Consider the following 24080-nt stretch of genomic DNA (forward strand, 5'->3'; position numbering starts at 1 on the left):
TGACAGACATAATAGAGATCAATACAAATTTAAAAATAGATGATTTAAAAAAAATTAAATAATCTACATAATATAATCCGTTCAAAAAAAAAACTTCGTCAGATTTCTTTGAAAATATTGAAAACAAACTGCAAAAAAATTGTCCGCATTAAATTATCCGTTCGTATAAAACTTCGTCAGTAAAGATCTTCGTCATAAAAATAAACAAAAACTCGTTCAGCTGTTAAGAGAACACAGCTTTTACATGTGAAATACAGTGCCTCTTAAATTCTGTAAGTGTTGTTGCTCATTTAATATGTCTTGGCATCGAGATGAACACATTTATTCCTTTGAAGTACAACGAATTTTGTGAAGCACATGACAAGAAATTAGGTGGTCTTATTTCATTCGCGTTTCTAGTGTTATAACTATGAAAGTCACTTCCTCTTTCAACTCGATCACACAAATATCGAGGCAGCAAACCGTTAATTACTTTAAAAATGAACACCATAGTTAAATAAACAATTCTTTGCTTCACGGATAACCATTGCAGAGCGTCCAACATTAAAGATGAGGAAGTGAATCTGTTACATTTTAGTATCAACCGCATTATTTTGTTTTGCAAGCGCTGTAATCTCGATATTTGTGTGTCATTGGCTAAAAATAAAATGGAAGAGCAAAAGTCTAAATGAGGAGAGATGATTAATTTGTATAGCTGTATTTTGCTGCAAATAGTTAAATCGTTTTTCAATCGACATAAGATTCCATACTTCTTGGCAATTTTCTTGATGACATTGTCAATGTGAGTGTTGAACTTGAGTTTGTCATCAATAATCACGCCAAGATATTTAATGTCCCGAACTCGATCAATAGTCTCATTATCAATAACGATGGAGACGTTTTCATTTAAACGATTTCGCGAGATTACCATATATTTAGTTTTACTTATGTTCAATTTCAATTGCTTATACTTCAACCATCTACTTAAAGAATGTAAATCTCCATTCAAATGTAAAACGATCTGATCTAAATCATTAGCTGCAATGAATAACACAGTATCATCTGCAAAAAGATTGATATCACAAAATCGTAAAACTCTTCGCATGTCATTGATATACATAATAAATAAAAGGGGCCCTAATACACTTCCCTGAGGTACTCCAAGATTATTCCCTAGGGGATTCGAAATTGTATCATTAAAAATAGTCCGTTGAGTTCTGTCATTTAAATAGCTTTCGAACCATTTATATACAGTACTCGTAAATCCAAAGCGCTTAATCGTGTTCAACAACAAGAGCCTAGAAATTGTTTCGAAAGCGCGTTTTAGATCCAAAAAAACAGCAATGATATTCTCTTTGCACTCTAGTTTCTCTTTCCATTTTGCTAATACCAAGTTCAATGCGGTTTCACAGGAATGACCTTCCCGATATCCCGATTGTTCTGGTATTAGCAAAGCATTGCAATTTAAATATTCCAGCAGCTGGCCTTTAACGACTACTTCTAATATTTTCTCTAGCGTGTGCAACATATTGATGGGACAAAACTCTTCGGCTTTAATCGTTCCAGCAACCTTTTGAATTGGAACTATTGAAGATTCCTTCCACACCATAGGCACATGCCCAGTTAGCAAAGATTTATTAATAAGGTCCAGCAAGATGTGATCGATGACATGAAAGCAATCTTGAATAACTCTAGCATTGACATTATCCACTCCAGCCGTTTTTCCTAAAGAAAAGCAAATAGTTCTAAGTTCATTCAATGTAATTGGGTGAAAACTTTCAAATCTACAACTACTGTTAACCGGCTGTTTTATTTCATCAGGTTCATCAACCAATTCAATGGACTGATTGATCAATGAAACACTATTGACAAAATAATCGTTAAACTTAGATGCTGTAGCCTGTTCAGACTGTTCAAGTGTGCCATTAAATGTTATGGACCGCGGTTTGCTATTACTAGGTTTTAATAAAGATTTCAAAATTTTCCATAACTCCTTGCTGTTGCTTTGATGCGGATCAATCTTCCTCTGAATATATTCACAACTAGTTTTCTTAATCGACTGTAAATATATATTGCGCGCGTTTGTGTACATATTCCAATGATTTCCATCATTTGTTCTACAAAATTTCTTGTACCATCTGTCACTCTCACGTTTCAGGCGTAAAAGATCCAAATTGTACCAGCTGTTCGAGTTTTTCATAGGAACAAATTTTTGCGTAACAAGCCGATTTGTACACTCTTTCAAGGTATTAGTTAGAACAGCTGATGATTCATCTAAATTACCGACCTCGAATGGAAAATCCAGGCTTCTCACTACGAGATTCGAAACAGCATGCTTCGAATATTTCCTTTAATTTCACAACATCTTCATTTACCACGAGATTATCTACAATATTGATAATTAAAGTCTCATGATCGGTTATTTTCAAATGGGTATCCGTGACTGTGTAAATAGTATCAAAATTGGAATAAACATGATCAATTAAAGTTTTACTGTGCCTGGAAATGCGCGTAAATTCATGTACTGTTTGTTTCAAATTGAAGAAATCGGATACACGCTTCAAATGGTTCGAATTGTAGTCATCACGCCAATTAATATTGAAATCACCAGCTAATATATTCAATTTGCTAGAGTCAAGGAACATTTCAAGCCAGTTTTCTAAAATTTCAACAAAACGCAAGTCGTATGAGCTGGGACTATGATACAAAACACCAAAATTACCCATCTTCATGCCATGTTCAACTATAATGCCCAAGAACCAGTTACCATCAAACACTTCGTTGAGGCGAAGATTGAATTGAACTGATTCTCTGACATAAATAGCAACACCGCCAGTGTGCCTAGAATGTGATAAACACGCAGCAACATTATATCCCGGAATACTATACTGATCAAATGATTCTATTTCAACAATGTGTGTTTCAGACAAAAGGACTAGAAATGGACGCTCTTCCTCAACAATCTGACGTAACGCTACGTAGTTTGTTGACAGTCCCGCAATATTCAAATACAAAATATAATATTGGTTCACAATTCTTCTGGAACCTGGTTGCTATTTATTGAAATGCAAGCTGCTTTTTTTTTCAAATCAAAAAGTCTCTGATATACTAAACATTCAGAGCTAAATGCGGCATGATTGACGTCAAAATTCAATTTCCGTTCTTTATTCATTTTTAAACAATTAACACATTTCAACACAGTTGACTTGCATTCAGATGTCTTGTGTTTCTGACTACACCTTGAGCACGTTTCAAAATTTTGTTTGCAATCCGTGCTCTTGTGTCCAAATTCTCCACATTTGAAGCATCTTAATACATTAATCGCAGGAACTACGGAGCACCGATCGAACCCCACATTTACTTTTTTCGCGTTCAATAAACAGTTATATGTGTCAACATCTACTTCAATTACAGCAGTAAACTTATTGTAGGTGAAGCGTGGATTTTCGTACACATTTAAAACCTTTCATTCTTTTATTTCGATGCCTACATTCTGACTTCGGAGGTAATCAATGAAAACATCGGAGGAATGCTGATCGCTCATACCCACGATTTTTAATCTGGGCACCGATATGGGAACAACAGCACTATACTTCTCACCCAAATTGCTTTCGATGTCATCTTTCACATTGTCTACATTAGCTCCAGTTGCACACTCAACAATGATGGAGCCATTTCTTCCATTTCTGAAATTACTAATTTTGTGTGTTCTTGGATCTAATTTTGTCTTCAAATGCTTCCGAGTATCCTCGCAAGCTTGTTTGGACTCTTTAGGCTTGATTACAATAACCGGATGAGTCTTACGATTACTTTGCATGATACTAGTACTATTACTATAACCCATTATCTTATTGTTGTTAGAAGTGTTCGCACTTTTAACAACATCCGCAAAACTTATTTTATTTTGATGTACATTATCATCATCATTATTTTGAAATTTTCGTTTCTTACGTTTCGGAATATTCTGGTGCGATTCAGAATGAACTGTACCAGTTCAATGAGCAAGTCATTCTTTGCAGCTAAATTATTTTGCGCGTTAATTGTTAAAATAGAACTAGTCATAGATTCCAATTTCTCACAAATCAATTTTTCAAGAGACCCATTTACATCTTGTCTCAATTCTTCCATACCGCACTTTAACGCGCTGTCTATCTGAGCAGCGATCTGATCTCGCATGCCCGTAAGCGAGTCAGAGAGTGAAGATAATTTCATCACCTCTTTTTCTATCTTACGCACATCCGAAATAACATCGCTCTGCTCACCACAACCCTGGTCCGATAGACAGTCATATTCGATGTGTATTCGAGAATCAGGCCCATAGTCTCGATCCAGCAAGCGCGCCGCCGATGGCTTTTGTTAATGAAATTTCCAAATACATTTATTCTGTGCAACTTTATACCTCTGCGAATCGGTTGCTTGTAAATCGCTCGCTCGGAATGAAAATGCAATGCTTCCTCTACGGGCACTGAGGCAGAAAGCAAATAATTCAACCTAAGCTCCCTCCTTTTGCAACTATTACGACGGCAAGTACAGAGAATATGCCGTTTGCGACTTCTATTACGCAATCTCGTTCAGCCAGTGTGAATCGTCAACAATTTTGACGTAGGGCTACGTTTTTCATTTCTGTACCAGGGTGTAAGTTCGATGTTTCGAAAACGAGCGCTAAACGAAGTAGTATAAAAATCACTTCATTCGAAAGATAAAAGGTGTAAGAATGACGTTTTTTACTTATTGATCACAAAAAAAATTGTTTCAATAGCTCAAAAACAAAAACTTTGAAATCAAACTTCCTAAATGCACACTATAAATATAGCCATTTACTCGCAAGTTCATTTCAGTCGCGATTGAACTGTACACCTAGCAAAAGAACATGATTTCGCACGCATTTGTGCAACTCGTAGGTGGCCCCCTGATGAAATCGCAACCAAGCGAAAGAATATGATTTCGCATATATTTGAACGGACTGCAAGGCGGTTTCTTAACCAAGACTATAAATCGAAGCAATCAGACGAAATCGAAATTGTACAGTTTCTATCTTGCTATCATGTTAAACTGACTCGCACAATCGATTCCTGGCATTCTCAGAATTATATACAAAGCAAGCTTAGTGCAGAACTCAACAGAAGAGAAATACTCACTTTATTTTTCTAAACAAATTGAATGTAATTTTTGAACCTGTTATTTAATTAAATTCAAAGTGATAATCATCTGTAGGTTCTTTTCGTCAGTGGTTCTCATCGAATCACTTATTACATTGTATAATTTATTTTACTGAACAGCTTTTTCGTTTCCATTTTTAAGCATTATAAAGAAGCATACTGTCAACACTTCGAAATGGTATTAATAGAAGCTAAACATAGAATTTCGCACTTAACTGAAATAGTAATCAGACAGTTACCATTACGATTGAAACAAGTGAGAAAAACAATCTTTCAAATCAACTTCTTTTATTATCCAGACTACCAATGCTGCGGCTCAGTTTTCTCGGAAACGGTTGAACCGAACTGAACACGACAAATTTCATTTGAAACCCCATTTTGTTCCATTTGAGAACCTTTAGAGTTCTATCGGAATTGGTCTACAGATTCCGGAGAGGGCCTTCATTCCTGAACCCAACACAACAAGTAACCACTTGTTGACCAGAACAAAATCGACATATCGAACTTCATGGTTCGTCAAAACTAACTCATTGGTGACCGTTTCAATGGTTTTTGGCCACATGAGGATAATTCGGACGGTCTCCAGATGACCTACAGTTAAAACTTTAGATCGAGATATGATGCAAGTACAACACTTTTAGGTGGATTAAATAAGATTTGGTGTCCTCAAACCCTTGAATTATGATTTATTTTACAATAGGTAAATAAATCAATGAACTTCTACACATTTTCTTGCACATAACGCTAGAAAGTAGTGTTGAAAGTTAGTTTGATCAATTACATCCCAAAGGAATGTTTTGAAAAGTTCCGCAAAAAAAATCCCAAACTTGCCTCTAAAAAAATGTTCCATCAAAACATTTCAGAACGTTTTGTATCTAGCACCAGTACTGGTTTTACAAAGATTTGGGATATAGATTAAACGAAACATTTCGGATGTATTTATTTATGTGATTATTGTATGCCCCCGGTGTACGGTCCAATCAATAATTACGAAAACAAAGTAAATTATTTCTCTACGTATAACATGAGAGTCAAAGATTAGACATTAGAATGAGTATTAATAATGCAACCATGATACAGTCGCTATAAATCAATGTAGGCGCATGATCGGCTCGTCGCATAGAAATATTGAACGAAGACTGAAGACATGTTTACATGTAAATCATATATCTGATTGTTGGATATATTATGAAAAAAAGTGGTTTCCAGAAAAAACACAAAACACTACGAAAAAACGAATACAATCAATAATTACGAAAACAAAATCCATTTTTTCGCAAATGTATGGCATTTTTTCGAAGAAGACTCATTGGCTAATTGGGTTTAATTTGATATGTCGATCATCTGAATCGGGCCAGCGGTTCAAAAGTTATAAATTTTTGAAAAGTCAGTTTTTGGAAAAAAGAGAAAAAAATATTTTTCGGACCACCATAAAATGGAAATGGGCACCCTAATAAAAAAAAAATTAAAAAATACGGCTCAAATATCAGTATTTAAAATATTTTTCGAATTTTTGTTTTACTTTTTTTACACGATTGTATAGCAATGAGTCGTACACCCAAACTAGCGTTGGAAAAAAAAAATCATCTATGGCAGAAAAAAATATTTTTCGTGTGCTGAAGGGCGAAGTGTTCAAATAGAAGCACCTTTTTCAAGAGTGTTAAAATGTTTGTATGTATGAAGCAGACCTTTCATTATGGCGATCTGACGTAGTGGTAACATCCATACCTCTCACGCTGAAGGTCACAAGTTCGATTCTCACTCCCGACATTCTGCCAAAAATGGAAGTAAAAGTGACGAGCCAGCCAAAAGTGTTGAAAATCACTATAATTCAGATAAAAAACCCTCTCATTATCTCAGACTAAACGTTAGCTTGGAATAGTACCCAAAAAAATGTCCAAACGACGCTAAGTAGGGATCGATCCGAGGCCGGTTGGAATGTAAATGAAGTTGGATTTTAAAAGTATACATGGAAAATGTTTTCTAAGAGTAAGAAGAAGAGCATAAACATAAACCAAAGTATGCGAAAAGGGTTAAAGCGTGCTTATTTGCAATGTGCCTCTTGTTTTACTCTATCGTGTCAAAAGATGTGCTAAAAAATTAATGCTGGGTGTAGAATGTCAGGTTCGATGGCCGCTAGAAGTTAATAGTTTGACTTTGGTATGAAATTCAGATTCTTCGGCATCAATTTTGATGCAACACGTCAGAGCCCCGAATCATACATTGCACTTAAACAGGTTCTTGAGTGAAGTTCAAGTATTCTGCCAATTTTCTAATGGTTAGTTTGCCGTCACTTATGAAATAATCTATTTGCAATCAATCAAGAAGATCCTTACCTCCTATCAATTAATAGAAATTCTAGTCAAAAATGATTCCATAAGAAAATGTTCTGCTCCATATCATCATTTGGCAATTTATGAGATTCCATAAGCATCCTGCATTTTGCATTTCATACCTGTAATAAAAGAAAGAAAAAAAAGATTAAATTTTGTATTCAAGAATCGAAAGCATTGAAATATTGTTCTGGTTTGCAAATAAAACATTGCCCCAGAGGTTTAACCATGCTCTCAATCGAGAATATTTTGAAACCTTGCTTTCGATTTTAACAATTTTTCTGAAAATGAGATCTTTAGTCTGCCAGGTCTAACCATCGAAGATCGCTTTGACATCTGTCTAAACTTGAGGGGACACAATGCAAAATAAGCAAAAGATCACGGAAAAAACGACATATCTTCCGCCATTCGAACCGAATAATGAAAAGATCTGTATTCGATATCAAAGTCAAAGCTTCCAAGGCCGAATCCACATGGCTGCTGTTTGGATCGCCTCGGGCTCGGCCCGACAGAGCAGGGATTCACTGCCGGCAGCCTCTCGCACACCTTTTTCATAGAGCGAACAAGCGCCACGAAAAACGACTTCGGCTATGGTTTGTTTGTTTTTGATGGGGCTCCCAATGTTTACTGGGGCTTGTTTTGCTCGTCTGTGTGTTTTTCATCGCTCTTTCTCGCTTTATGTCTACTTATACTTTTATTACTCCTTCCGAAATACGTTAGTCAGCGTTTTTTTTCGGATGCTTCAGCTTTTTCTTTCCCTCTCCCGCTAAATTTCTCTATCTATCTGTGGATCATGTTTTTCACCGAGATAGAAGAAAAAAGCAACAGCAGCAGCGGCAACGTGTGTCTGTACCTAGAGCAGCATCAGGTGGTCTCCCTCCGATAGATCTACAGGTGAAGAGCGTTTTATGGGCGGCCTTTAGTTCAGGTAGTAAAGTTTTACGATTGTTCGCGATGCTTTACACTGGTTTGTTCTTATCGGATGGGTAAAAGCTGGGACTTGTCTAGTAGGTGAGAATAAACTAATTCGGATGTGTGGAAGGAGTGGAGCTGATTCGATGATTTATCGATGGAGTGTGTTTTAGGGTGGTAACATTCTTCCTAGGATTGCCACAGATCCCATATCGAAAGCAGGTTATCAGATTGAATCAAAAATATAGTCCGGTGTTATCGGCTATCGTTTGCTCTCATATTTTCTTTTCCAGTGATCTCCTGCTGTGTAGAGGTACGTGAATGAGATTACTGTAATGTTATTATCTGAATTGAGAATTTTATCAATATCGAATAAGTTTATTTTTGGATTCAGAAAATTGTTTTCTCTTATCATGATTAACATTACAGATGTTGAACCAATGAATGTGAGGGTGAAGTTAGTGATCCCCGATAATCGTTCGATTAATCGATTAATCGAATACTTCCTAAAGAAATCGATTATTAATCGAACGAATACTGCGCAACCAATAATCGAAGCGAACGAATAATTTACGTCGATTAATCGATCCAAAAAAAAACATACGGTCGCTGCAGTTTTATCCTGAATATCAATCATTATCTTTGACGATCCCCTAAACTCGTAAACGAAACTCAATGCCGACACGCGAATTGAGCTTCGTTTACGAGTTTAGTGGAGCGTACAAGATCATTATTGATTTTCAGGCGGAATGAACACTTTTTTGATTCAAGATGGCTTTCTAGCAAATGAGAAATATTAATCTAACTAATTATTCTTCTCAGTGTGACGATTAATCGATTAATCGATTAATTGGGGCGATTAATCGTATCGAATAACAAACTGTTGAAAAGTATTCGATTAACTGATGAACGATTAATTTAAAAAATCGGGGATCACTAGGTGAAGTTTGCATTCATTAGAATAAAAATCAATTCACAAAAATAGTTCAAATATGTAAGAACAATTAAGACCTATGTTACCCGTATCACGAAACTGTAATGCAAATTTGTACCCAGTAAAACCAGTATTCAATTTCAAAACACTTTTATGAATTATTGAATCGGGATGTGCGCGTACGCATCTCCCGGCTACCAAAAATTTTACACACGAGTTATCCACATGAGGGATAATCGCAGGGGTCAACCCAACCGAAAGTGCAATGGAAGAGTCTCGCCCTGGGGGAACCGCCTTGATGATCACGGTAACCCCTGTGCCAGGTAAGTATGCTTTGGTGATGTTTCGGCCTACGGTAGCTCTCCATAGAGGCATGCTTGTGTAGCGATTTATATGTTGGACATACCTTACGTTCCTTATTCTAGTTGGAATTCGAATTGGAAAGGTGATCATTAACAATGCTGTAGCCATGCTGTAGATTTACACTACTGCAATGATTCTTGAATTGGTGATAAGAGTCAATTCATGAGCATGAAATTTACTTTCGAGATACATTCAAGGAACACAAGGCTTCTTACATACATCTATGCTTCAAAATTTAAAAAAAAATTGCAATCTTTTCGGAAAACTTTAGAATGGTAAAAACTTCTGATAAAACATGTTTATTCTTACTGGATTTATGTAAAGCACCGCACTCCCATTGCAATGATCGATAGAGAAACAATCCCCTCTGAGATGCTCTCGGATGCCGATACCACCGCAGAGCATACTTACCTGGCACAGGGGTTACCGTGATCATCAAGGCGGTTCCCCCAGGGCGAGACTCTTCCATTGCACCTACGGTTGGGTTGACCCCTGCGATTATCCCTCATGTGGATAACTCGTGTGTGAAATTTTTGGTAGCCGGGAAGTGCGTTCGCGCACATCCCGATCCTGTACTTCATAAAAGTCATTCTTTATTCAGATATTATATTTGCACAATACTCTATTTGCAGAATGTTAAGATGCCTTTAAAACAGTGGGAGACATCATATATAAGGTGGGAGGTTCGTATATAATGTTATCAATGTTAGCATAATGATGATAAACAAGGTGAATGGGATAGAAATTACGATCTGAACATTGAATAAAATATACATATAAACGCTGGAAGAGCTACGGACTAATATTATAACGCATTTTTATCGGTTTATGTATCATGTCGTTAATATTTGCATTATCAAAATAAACACATCTGTATTGTAATCTTAACTTGCTGTGCTATTCATAACAACATTTATGGTCGTATTCTACTAATGATGACAAATGTGTCGTAATTCACGAATAAAGCTTCACCATAGACATTTTTTTTCAAAAAAGTAATATTATATCTTCTTCTTCTTATATGGCACTAACGTTCCTAGAGGAACTCCGCCGTCTCAACGTAGTATTACTTGCGTCATTTTCATTAGTACTTAGTTGAGATTTCTATGCCAAATAACACGCCTTGAATGCATTCTGAGTGGCAAGCTCTAGAATACTCGTGACCACAGTGCAAGTCAGAGGAAATTTCTTTGAAGAAAAATTTCCTCGACCAGAACGGGAATCGAACCCGAACCCCCGGCATGTTAGGTTTGACGCTAACCACTCGGCCACGGGAGCACAAATAATCATGTGCGAAACCCATAACTTCAATTTGATTTGTCGATCATCTGAATCGGTCCAGTAGTTCAAAAGTTATGAATTTTTGTAGTGGAAAAAAGGGGGAAAATTGTTTTTTGAACCATCGGTTAATATCTCAAAAACGAAAAAAAAAGATATGTTTTGTAAAAAATCCTCAGCTTTCTAGAAAAAATATTTAAAATGGCGCTCTAGTCCATAGCCATGAAAATAATAAAAAACGACTTCAATCAATAATTACGGAAATAAAATCCATTTTTTTCGGGTTCAATATTCAATAATCTATTAGTTCAAAAAAATGGTTCATTAGCTTCAATTTGATATGTCGATCATCTAAATCTGTTCAGTGGTTCAAATGTTATGAATTTAAAAAAAAGTCATTTTTGCGAAAAAGTGAAAAAAAATGATTTTTCTCAAAATGAACTGCAAAACTAAAACATTCTATATTGTGCTTCTTTGAGTTTAACATTCAAAGACTCTTCAGCAAAAATGACATTGAAACAACAGAGTAAAAAAGACATACAATTATGAAGGATGATTGCTTTTCGATTGGCGCGTGCTCCACTCAAACTAGCGAAACGCCAATTAAAAAGTACTCCAACTAAAATGCATGCAAAATGTAAATAGGTGAATATGTACTGTATGTATAACTTATATTTTTTCGAATAGTTTTTCGGATATCACCATCGCATGTGTAATATTTTTATATATAATTAAATTTCATCATATAATATTTTTCTCTCATTACATATCCTATAATCGAAGACACTTTTTGTCGGTTTAAGTAGGGGTTTTAAAATTACTACTAGGCATGTTTGCGGATTCATAGAAAGATGAGATTCCATTTGATATGTAGATCCTTGACATAAGCTCAATGGTTTGAAAGTTAAGAATTTTAAAATGCACATAAAACTCATGATTTCATCCAAAAATTAATAATTTTTCCACCATTGAGCCGATTTAAAAAATCAAAATATCAAATGAAATTTTATTCTTCTATAAATCAACTTCAATTTGTCATTCAACAAACTCAGAAATTTTGGACTACAGAAAACTTTAATTATAAAGCTAAGGAAATTTTTCACTTCATTCTCCACAATTTGTTCTTTCAATTTCTATCTTGTCGCAATTTTTTCGCAATTTAAAACCTCTCAAATTGAACTGTCAAAACGATAGGTCAAAAACGAAAGGCAGAAAAAAATTACAAATAATGGGGGGGTAAATGATAAAGCAAAGGTAATCATGGATTTATTGAAAAAAACACATTCTTTTTAATTTTTTATTTCAATTTTTGATAAAATTACATTTGGCATATACAAGTTTTAGGGTGCAATAAATGTTTCTAAGGTGGTTGGACTCTCCACCCCCCTCTTTAAGGGGAGCTACCATTCAAATGAAACACAAATTTCTGCATTACGCGAGAATTTATCAAGCAAATGAAACCAAATTCGGCATGTAGAGATTTAAGGGTGCAATAAATGTTTTCACGGTGGTTAGACACTCCACCCCCATCTCTAAGGGGGAGCTGCCATACAAAATTAAACGGGGCCGATTAGAAGATCAATCAATGAACAGTTCTGCGATTGGACCCATGAACTTGCTCATAGTAAGAAAACGTGAATGTTTGAAGGTATTGATAACAGAAAACAAGTGTTGGGCGGGACGATGTTTGCCGGGTCAGCTAGTAAATAATAAAAATCTACAGAACTAGATACAGTCTCGTATTATACGTATTTATACGGATAAGTGTTTTCCAAATAAAAATATAATCAGATTTTGAATGAAGCGAAGAAGAGCAGGTGAAATGTGATATGATCAGCTATCCACCGCGAAAAGAAAATCCGTTTTGGCAGCCAACAACCGAACTGTATTTAAAGATCCAAAATTTCATTCATCCATTTATTGACAATGTTAAAAGACTATTTCAGGCAAAGAAGCCAGAAATTGTGTCCGTACACTCCACACGAATGCACTATCTACAAAATTCGGATAAGAGAAATCGGAACCATCGGATGAAATACGCTTAGGCGTTGAAAACCCGGTCCTCAACAGTTCTGTGAAGTATACTAAGAAAGAATTCAAAAGAATGCAAAATCAGCGCAAATATTTCTACGCAAAGATTGTGAAGCCAACTAATCCATTGCCCGATAATTTCCGCAAAGTCGCAACTTTCGACAAAACATTCAGCGTGTTGAAAATCTTCCATTTGGAAAATATAAATATGACGAAAAAGACATTTGGGATAAGTTCAGGCGGAGTTCGGTTCAGATCTGAAATCGGGAATAATTCTTCGTCTTATCACCTGCATCAGTACTGATAAAATGTTTTCATCGAATCGTGCTCTTCAAAAAAAAAAAGCTGAAGGTGAATAGTAAGTGTTATCTTGGGATCTTCGATTTCTTTCCAAAAATTGATCCAATCTATGGTGATGATATGCTATTTCAACAAGATGGTAACACAGTCACAATTACGGTTTGCTTTATTCCTGTTTTAAATTCTATCGTTTTTATTGAGAAATACTTTATGTAATCTCATTCTGTCCTTGAAGATTGGAAATTATAATCTGTGATCTGCATATGTAGTCTGTGTCTAAGATGTGGAGCTTAAATTCAATCTACAAATTAGAACTTAGGAATCTGAAGTTTGAAATTAAAAAAATTGAAAATAGTATTGTGAAATTCGAAATCTCAAATATATAATCCGAATTGAAATCTGAGCCAAAAAACCATATTCAATAAATAGTATATGGAACCTAAATTAAAAACTTGAAAGAATATGAAAACTGTTATCATACTGTTATACTACTTCTTCTTGAATGGCGTTAACTTTCCCTGTGGAACTTTTGCCGTCTCAACGTATGCATTAACTAGCGTCATTTACTAATACTCAGTTGAGATTTCTTAAGCCAAATAACACGCCTTGAATGTATTCCGAGGGGCAAACTCTTGAATACACGTGATCACAGTGCAAATCGAAGGTAATTTCTTTGACGAAAAATCCCCCGGCCAGAACGGGAATCGAACCCGAACACCCGGCATGATAATGTGAGACGCTAACCACTCGGCCACGGGGCACACAAAGATCATACTATTGGCCGATAAAATCGTCAAAGGAAGTAAGGTGTCATTCGTTCGATTTTTCACAGTGTCACTTGTTTAGTTTTGTCGTTAGAGTTTTTTTAATAAAAATTGTTATAAAACTCAATCAACGGCTTATCAAGTCAATTATCATTTAGTTTGCAGTTGCGCAATCTATCCTTTGTTCAAATTTCTTGAAATAAATTTCAAAACCTTAAGGGAAGTTTAATAAAACTTGCTAATAACATTGGAACATGTCTGTCAATTACATAGAACAACCTATCAAAAATTGTTCGAAATTAAATTTTGAAATTTTAGTTTCCTTTAATATGACTGTGAAGACATTTGAAGACAGTTTTTCGTGCCATGTGAGGACATCTGAAAAAATCACCTGGCATCCCTGTTAGCAACCCAATCCGATCAAACTATCGACCGAAAAAAAGTCTGCAGTGTGCGGGGGCTCTTAGATTATCATCGATCCACATTTGGGAAGACTATTGTCTATTCGCTAGCAGGTGCGAAAATTGAATTGACTACAGTGACGTAGTTATTCACATGGTGGATTCGTTTTCTTATTTTTCTTATTTACTTTGGATAGATATATACTTTGGAATAGCTACGATTGCTGTCGCAGTGGTACCGTTTTGTCTCCTATTCTGAACAATCTCAAATTTCGAACACTTCATTTTTAAATATAAATTTACTGAACTTTTATGTTATAAATAATTAAATAATGAAAACATAGACATTCTTTGAGGTATAGACTTCATTTTGACATCATTTACAGGTATCGATACAGCCTATAATTTATAATATTTGACATTTGCAAAAAAGTTACAATCAAAACCAATGATAAAAAGTTTTCGTTAGCATGTTCCGTAAAAAAACAAGCATCGTTCATTTTTCAGTTTTTGTAGTTGTTTCAACTATTATGTTTACTGTTTTCATGTTAAGTGCTAGGAGAATGTAAGAATCTACAATAACTGGTTGGAAAAAATGATATTTCATGCAAAAATCTTCATTAAAATTATTATTGAAGTAGTGTTCGGAATATGAATCCAGTTTCTACGTTTCAATATTAAGTGCTAGAAATGGTAAGAATCTACAATAAATGAATGAAATAAAATGATATTTTATGCAGAAATCTTCATCAAAATTAGTGTTTGGAATGTGAATCAAGTTTCTACGCATGATTCAAATTGCGAACACTTCATTTTTAAATGTGAATTTACTGAATTTTAATGTTATAAATAATTTAATATTCGAAACCATGTCATTCTTTGGGTTATAGTCTTCGTTTTAACATCATTTACAGATATCGATACCGATACAGCGCCCTTGGTTCCGAAACCATGTAAACTATAATATATATATTAATTATTATATTTTTATTAGGGCTCATATGGCGTCAGCCTAACGGGGCCGGGAGTTCAATATTTTGACAATGTTTGCTTACAACTATATTAAAGGGTGTGTCACATCAAATTGCATCACGGAAAAAAGGCTGTAGAAATTCGCCCAGTAGACCGATCCTTTTGAAAATTTTAGACAGTAAAATAAAAACTATTAAACAACTTTTGGCATTTTCTTTTTATTCATACTTCGAGCCCAAGCCCGTATGCTCGCCCCTTCCTCTTTACCCCGGCCATAAGGTTCTGTACAACGTCAGGTTGTAGTTTTTTTCGAACAGAAATCCATTTTCTCTTGAAGTCCGCCTCCGATTTGACAACTTTTGGGTTCTTCCGGAGGGCATGCTTCATAATCGCCCAATATTTCTCTATTGGGCGAAGCTCCGGCGCGTTGGGCGGGTTCATTTCCTTTGGCACGAAGGTGACCCCGTTGGCTTCGAACCACTCCAACACGTCCTTTGAATAGTGGAACGAAGCGAGATCCGGCCAGAAGATGATCGGGCCCTCGTGCTGCTTCAATAGTGGTAGTAAGCGCTTCTGTAGGCACTCCTTAAGGTAAACCTACCCGTTTACCGTGCCGGTCATCACGAAGGGGGCGCTCCGCTTTCCGCAAGAGCAGATCGCTTGCCACACCATGTACTTTTTGGCAAACTTGGATAGTTTCTGCTTGCGAATCTCCTCCGGAACGCTGAATTTGTCCTCTGCGGAGAAGAACAACAGGCCCGGCAGCTGACGAAAGTCCGCTTTGACGTAGGTTTCGTCGTCCATTACCAGGCAATGCAGCTTCGTCAGCATTTCGGTGTACAGCTTCCGGGCTCGCGTCTTCCCCACCATGTTTTGCCTTTCGTCGCGGTTAGGAGCCTTCTGAACCTTGTATGTACGCAGGCCCTCCCGCTGCTTGGTCCGCTGGACGAATGAACTTGACAAATTCAGCTTATTGGCGACATCCCGGACCGAACTTCTCGGATCACGTCTAAACTGCTTAACTACGCGCTTGTGATCTTTTTCACTGACGGAGTATCCATTTTTGCCGTTCTTCACCTTCCGGTCGATGGTTAGGTTCTCGAAGTATCGTTTTAGTACTCTGCTGACCGTGGATTGGACGATTCCCAGCATCTTACCGATGTCCCGATGTGACAACTCCGGATTCTCGAAATGAGTGCACAGGATTAATTCACGACGCTCTTTTTCGTTCGACGACATTTTTCCAAATTTACGAAAAATTGACAGTGAAGCATGGCCAACGTGATCTATACACTCTTACCTGATTATGAGCGAAAGCTGAAGATATAATTCCTGAAAATTAAATTTCTACAGCGTTTTTTCCGTGATGCAATTTGATGTGACGCACCCTTTAGTAATATGTAACCGATTACTCGCGGTTGGCTCGAGGTTAGTATTACAAGTGTTCTCATAATTGGGATGTTGCAGTCTTCAGTGCTCTGTACGTGTGCCCGACACGGGATACTTCCTATTGGGATGCAGCTGACCATTAATCAGTATATATCCCATATCTAGCGTGGTGCGTCTTTCTCGACTCGAGGAATCCAGGATAGAATGATCACTAGCCGGCGCAATCATCAGCTCGTGTAGAGTTGTCATGAGCGGTACAACCTTTGGCTCTTGTTGAATGATCAGAGGACTGCACAACCTTCGGCCCGTGTATCTGTAAAGAGTGTGTGTATGTATTGCCGCGACTAAGTAAAAGTTTATAGATCGGATAGGAGGGATATGAAACAGGGACACAACGAAGGAAACATCATTAAACGTTGACATCGGCGTTTCTGAGGAACAGGTATAGATGGAGCAGAAGATCAGGATCACGGCTACCTAAGATATCCCGGACGGGGATATCCAATTGTCTGCCTTGTGCAACACTTCATTCTTAAATGTGAATTTACTGAATTTTAATGTTATAAATAATTTAATATTGAAAATCCTATCATTCTTTGGGTTATAGTGTTCATTTTAACATCGTTTGGTCCCTTGGTCCCGAAACATGTAAACTATAAGAAACAAATACAATCGATAATTACAAAAGTCCATTTTTTTACGAGCATAACATTTTCGATCATATGAATCGGCTTAGTGGTTTAAAAGTTATGATTTTTTTTTAAATTGCATTTTTGCTGTTCGGAATTTAAGACAAAAGTGATGAAACATATTTTCAATTTTTTTGACCATGAATATGTATTTGTAAATCGATTTTATTGTAGTCAAATGAAAAAGAAGGCTCTATTGAATACAAAAATCATATTAATTTTGCGAAAGAGTACCATTCTGAGTAATGAGACACTGTTCAATGGCCATCGAAGCTTAAGTGTTCGGAATATGAGACAAAACGGTGTTAATGTAGTCAGAATATATTTCGCTACTTCAGTAGCTCTTTTTGGTTGGCACAGTTTGAAGAGCACAAATTGAGCTTTATAGTTCTCTTCATTATGATGGTAGAATTATTTGTTATAATAATAATCGATTGATGCAAACTTCACTGCGATCTATCAAGAAATTATCGAGAATCTTCATTATTTTTCACATGCTCAGTTTTTAGATTTTCATATTACATCTCATATGTTTCTGTTATGCGTAGCCTTGACTTGACAAGGGTTTCTAATATTAAAAAAAATATATTTCACTAACAAATATATCCATCCTTAATTTTTGTCATGTAATGTGAAAAAGTATTTCCAAAATTCCTACAAAAAGAAAAGGGTTCTTTTGGCTTGATCTCAAAAATTCATTTTAAAGTAGATATTCGGGATTTTTTTCCCATTTATTTATTTATTAGGCTCATTAGCATTTAATATGTAACAGAGCCGGGTTTTTATCGTGTACATGTACATATGTTAATGTTTCTATAAATTGTAAATTACACAGTAGTAGTAGTAGCCATTTAGGCGTTAGGTTTTCTGTTCCATTACATTATGGTAAATTACACTGTAGTAGCCATTTAGGCGTAAGGGTATTCTATCTGTTCTTCCATTGTTCAGCCGGACCGGACAGCGGAGACAGTTGATATTGATCATTGTTGGGTTATTCATAGAACAGCAGCCCGATGTTTCTTGCAGAGCAGAGCAGTTGTATGGATGAATCGATCTTATTTCGACCGTGGATCGATCTCCATCGCTGATGATGGTTGCGTGAACGTAGTTATTCTATAACACATAACACAAAGATGGTCAATTGAGGGCCCTGAGTTTGAACTCACGATCGATCGCTTAGTAAGCGAACGCGTAACCAAGTGGCTACGAAGACCCCCATCGATATTCGGGATGCAGTCTACAATTTTTCTTTCAAAAATATTTTATGTGATGTAAAAAGATCGAAAATCGGTAAAGCGATTTGAAAGTTACAAATTTAAAAAAAATTATATATTTTAGAAATCATCATAAAAATGTATATACCATAAGTACTCTCAAGATTTACATATCTCATGTAAAAAATATCAGTTTTCGGATAATGATAATGACAACTGGGTTGTTATTTAATCAGAAACCACGAAAGCCACCAAAATTGACGTTTATTAAACTGAAAGAAAAGCTTAAAAGTAGACATTGGTCATCAAACACCATGTCATCAAAATGTCACTGTAATTTTGATGACATGGTGTCTAATCTAGTACATCATTGACTCAAAACTTCTGACGCGTTTTCGTCGAAACTACTTTTCCAATCTGACGTACACGATATCTAAAGATTCACCGTTTTATTTCAAGTTTTGTTTGAACATTCTTTAAACATCTCTCTTTCGCATGAATTGACTTTTTCAATTTTACCATTATTAAAAAATAGAAATCGTCACAAAAAAAAACTTGCTAAAAACCTGTTTTTATTTTCAAACTATCGGTGGTTTGGCTAAAATTTGTTTTGGCTTGTCCGAGGTTTACACCATAGTGGCGTATTTACTGATTAAGAACCTATAGGATTTTTTTCCAATAACTCGTGTACGCCATGGCATCGATTTGTTTACCCTGCCCACTTTACACGCTTGTAACATTTTTTTCAATTTTGAATATATTTTTTTCATTCAATTATATTTGTATTTTTAAACGATTAATGAACAAAAAACTTTTTCTTCTTCACTAGAATAGCCCTTCTAATAAATCGCCGATCGGATCAAAAATTAAAAATTTCCAATAATGCGCACATAAGCATAAGGCGATTTTCAAAACCAGTCTGATTCTGTATTATGTACCACAAGTGCAAAAAAATTGAAAAAAAATTCGAATAGAAATAATAACAAAGGTTTATACAAAGTAACAGTTAATATTTTTACGGTTGATCATGTTTTCATGGATTTTAGAATGGAACGAAATTATGGAGTTACCTATTAACCATTGAGATTACTACGCCGGATTTCAAATCTTGATCAAAATTGCATCTCGCATTTACATTTTTTGATACAATATTCATTACGTTACAATTGGTCAGCCATTATTTTTCGCGTTAGTTTAAATTATGTTTGCTCAAAAATTGCCAAATTCATGCGTTCGTTTTAATAATTGGGTTCCATAACTGGATAAATGATATGTTTGTAAACAACTATCTGATTCTTCAAGCAAAGTTTCAACCGACCTAGGACGTTGTCAGATGGGTCAAGTCAGAGTGATCTAGAATAGACATCGTAAATGACATCTCTTCATATTCTCGGGCGGTGTAATGAAAATCGGATTATAGGTTAAGAAATAAATCCGATAAAAGATCGCTAATCCGGTAATGAGGGATGCGTTTCTCGCTTTCATATTGATAAAAAGGAGTATGGACAAAACCAAATTAATAATGATAACTTATCTCAGTCTGATGTACGGCGAAACACAAAACATAGTTAAGTTAACGTTAGATTCAAAAATAGTAGTGGCATCCTAAAATGTTATGTCATGAACTGGTCGATTGAATTCTTGAATAAAATCACAGTTTTTGTATTTGTAGAATTAAATCAAACGCATACTGACTTAAATTGGAAGACACATCTCTCAATTAAGTTCGAACAAAATGTTAAAAATATGATACGTTTAGAACTTGTGTTATTGTTTTGCAAACGGCCCTTAGGGAACGACGCTGGGCTCAAAGTGATAAATAAGGTCGATATTTTTCAGTAGAAAATGAAACCACCTCCAAAACTTCCTCACCGAGCCACAGTTTGTGATCGAACCCCGAATGAACACGCCTCCAAATCAGCCTCTCGTCCCCATAATGACAATGCGCAGTACAACCGCCGCCGGAGGGGAATTTTCGATACACCATTCGCCATTCACAACCGATGCAGAATTCTGAAGGTGCCACCCACTCATCGCTTTCAGCGGCAGCCACACCGCGTGCGGTGGACACGAATGGCGGCGAGTGCGCGATTAGCGGCGATAAACCTCCCTTTCCTACTCACTGCTGTCTGCGGGTCGAAACGGCGAACGAAGAGAATTCGAAACATGTTCATCGCATCGCGCCAGGCGGACCTCTTCGCTGTCCAACAGACCCAGCGGTTCATCAACAGACGTTGCAGCAGGAGCAGCGGCTAATAACAATCCCTCGGGGCCAGCTCGAGCGGACATGAACTATGGATCTTACGCGAAAGCACCCGCCGTTCGATAGGTTTAGAGGTGTAATTTATTATTTAATGTGTTTCGTTTCTTCTGCACTTTGCGGATCCCACCCTCTCTCGCTGGTGGGTATCGCGGAAGGAACTAGCAAAGAACCAAGCGAGCGCTAGGGTGATTCATGGAAATCAATACTTCGGGAGGAAGCATAATGAGCTAATTTATGCGGAAATAATTAAAGCTAGTTTTGCATGAATCGACAACACGACGATCTTCCGATGAGTGCTTGTTTTGTACAAACTATTCTACACAACTTCAACAATACGGGAACAACCCAACGGCCGGATGCAATAGGACAAGGCAGTGGCGAAAGCAAGCGTGGGGTATGGTTGGTTGATCTTTTGATCATGTTGCACCTTTACCTTCACCTTCCTGTGTACTTCAAACGGACGTGTTCGAGCGTTTGGCTTTTTCTCGACTGCTTGCCACTGCCTTCGAAGACCTCGGCGGTTCTCTAGCTCCGAGAGGAGGTAATGCTTTTAAAGCGAACAGCAGCGGCAGCCAGCAGCGCACCGACGCTTGCCGGTGGGTTGAATTGAAATAATTTTGATTAATTGCTGATTCAGCGAAATGCAATTAACGATAAATACGGTAGGGAAAGGTGGAATTATTGACCTTTCGAGGCTTGTTATCATTCCGCGCAGGGTCTTAGAGTAGGGTCTTTTCTTCGCTGAACACTTTTGCTAGCGAGCTGGAGAATGAGGGGTTTTGTTGAGAAGGTCATGTGGAAGCAGGGTTTCCTTGGATATGATCATAGGTTTTTTTTCTCAAAGCGGAACGCTACATTCCAGGAGTAATGAATGTGAACAAATAACATATCGAGCAGAAAGTGAGTTATCATCTTTCGCTATTACAACGCAGAGATGAATCATAGCCAATTACACATTTTACAGAGTTTATCCGAGCTCTATCGACGGACCGTAGGGAAAAACGCAATAACTTCGTCAATCTCACCCACTTAGCTCGAACAGGGAGTCAAAGTCAAAAAATTTCTACTCTCTAGTGAGCTACCACCTGATTTTTGCGCTTTGAGCCACCCAAATCATGGGCACAAATAACAGTTCATTTGATTTCCCATCTGGTCGAATAAAAACGAACCGCGTCAAATCATTTCCTCCAGTGCCCAATCAAATCAAGCGCACCGTTTTTTCTTTCGTTTCCATATCGTACCGTACCGCAACGATCCTCCGTTCCTTCCTTCTTCTGGAATGCCCGAGAAGGTCCAGAGTCGAAACGCACCGTTTCTCACGTGTAGATGATGGATAATATTTTAATCAATTTTTCAATTATTTTCGCCCCATCGAACACCTTGGAAGCGGTGGTTATGGTTACGGGCGAATTTCCCGTGTACAACATCGTTTAATAGCAAACACTTCCGAAGCGGGGAAAACAACCGTTTTCTTGGCGTGCCTATTTATGGATTGTTGTGCCGTAGGTTTTCGGTGGTTCAATCGACACGTGACAGTCAGACACTAGTGACTATGTTTTCTAAAGATTTAACGAAACATGTTGGAGAAAATAAAGTCATTAATTCTGCTGTTTAGATTCTTAATTTTGAGAGTATTTTTTTATTAACATTGGAATATTTCAAAACAGATTTCAAATTCTGGGATCAAAAATTCTGAAATTCTGAGATCATGAGAATCTTAGGTACGAAAATCCTATGATTCAGAGATTCAAATATTCAGCGATTTGGCGAAGAATTCAGAGATTCTGAGATGCTATGAGTTCAAGATTATGAGATTCTAAGACCTACAGTTTTTAAATTTCCAAGATTTTGGTATTCGAAGATTCTGAAATCCCCTGCTTCCAAAATTCGAAGATTCTATGATTCAAAATTCCCACATCCAAAACCCAGGAATTCAAAGCTCCAAAGTTCCAAAATTCAGAGATGGTAAGATTCAGAAATTCAGAAATTTACAGATTTTGAATGTCTTGCTTTTAAGATTCTGAAATATTGAGATTCTCTGATACAGACAGTCGCATATTTTGAGGTTCTCACAGTTTCTCCTCTAAGATTTCCCAGGATATGAGATAGGAGATTCAGGGATTCTGAGAATCACAGTAATATTCTGAGATTCCACGATCCCAAGTTCCAAGATTCAAAGATTTCAAGGCTCCAGGGTTCCAAGATTTTAAGAGATCGATTGATTCAGAAATTCGGTGGCTCAAAGATTCGAATATTCTGAAGTTCTGAGGTCCAGAAATTCAGAGAATGAGAGATTCAGAGACTCAGAGATTGAGATACTTCGAGGTTCAGAGATTTAGAGATTTTGAAATTCTAAGTTTCTGGGATTCTAAGATTCTGACATTCTGACATTCTGAGATTCTGAAACTATGAGATTCCGAGATTCTGAGATTTAGAGATTCAGAGATTCAGAGATACAGAGATTCAGAGATTCAGAGATACAGAGATTCAGAGATTCAGAGATTCAGAGATTCAGAGATTCAGAGATTCAGAGATTCAGAGATTCAGAGATTCAGAGATTCAGAGATTCAGAGATACAGAGATTCAGAGATTCAGAGATTCAAAGATTCAGAGATTCAGAGATTCAGAGATCCAGAGATCCAGAGATTCAGAGATTCAGAGATTCAGGTATTCAGAGATTCAGAGACTCAGAGATTCAGAGATTCAGAGATTCAGAGATTCAGAGATTCAGAGATTCAGAGATTCAGAGATTCAGAGATTCAGAGATTCAGAGATTCAGAGATACAGAGATTCAGAGATACAGAAATTCAGAGATTCAGAGATTCAGAGATTCAGAGATTCAGAGATTCAGAGATTCAGAGATTCAGAGATTTTGAGATTTAGAGATTCAGAGATTCAGAGACTCAGAGATTCGGAGCCGATTACCAATTCAATATTCCCGATACGCAATTGCCAATTCCCGATTCCATTTTTTCATTTTCCTTTTTCCTTCTTCCTTTTTCCGTTTTCCTTTTTCCTTTTTCCTTTTTCCTTTTTCCTTTTTCCTTTTTCCTTTTTCCTTTTTCCTTTTTCCTTTTTCCTTTTTCCTTTTTCCTTTTT

At 36.7% G+C, this 24080-nt stretch overlaps 1 protein-coding gene and 2 non-coding genes across 4 annotated transcripts in view; 1 reads left to right on the forward strand and 2 right to left on the reverse strand.

Moving 5' to 3' along the window:
* Positions 1-24080, reverse strand: part of LOC129777103 (homeobox protein 5) — a 399412-nt gene that overhangs the window by 173027 nt on the left and 202305 nt on the right. The gene's annotated exons all lie outside the window — the stretch shown is intronic.
* LOC129780954 (U1 spliceosomal RNA) lies at positions 9484-9648 on the reverse strand. The gene has a single exon (XR_008744046.1). It is a non-coding gene; the product is annotated as a U1 spliceosomal RNA (small nuclear RNA).
* LOC129780965 (U1 spliceosomal RNA) lies at positions 10084-10248 on the forward strand. The gene has a single exon (XR_008744048.1). It is a non-coding gene; the product is annotated as a U1 spliceosomal RNA (small nuclear RNA).

This window comes from Toxorhynchites rutilus, chromosome 3 (assembly GCF_029784135.1).
Source record: "Toxorhynchites rutilus septentrionalis strain SRP chromosome 3, ASM2978413v1, whole genome shotgun sequence".
Classification (NCBI taxonomy): domain Eukaryota; kingdom Metazoa; phylum Arthropoda; class Insecta; order Diptera; family Culicidae; genus Toxorhynchites; species Toxorhynchites rutilus.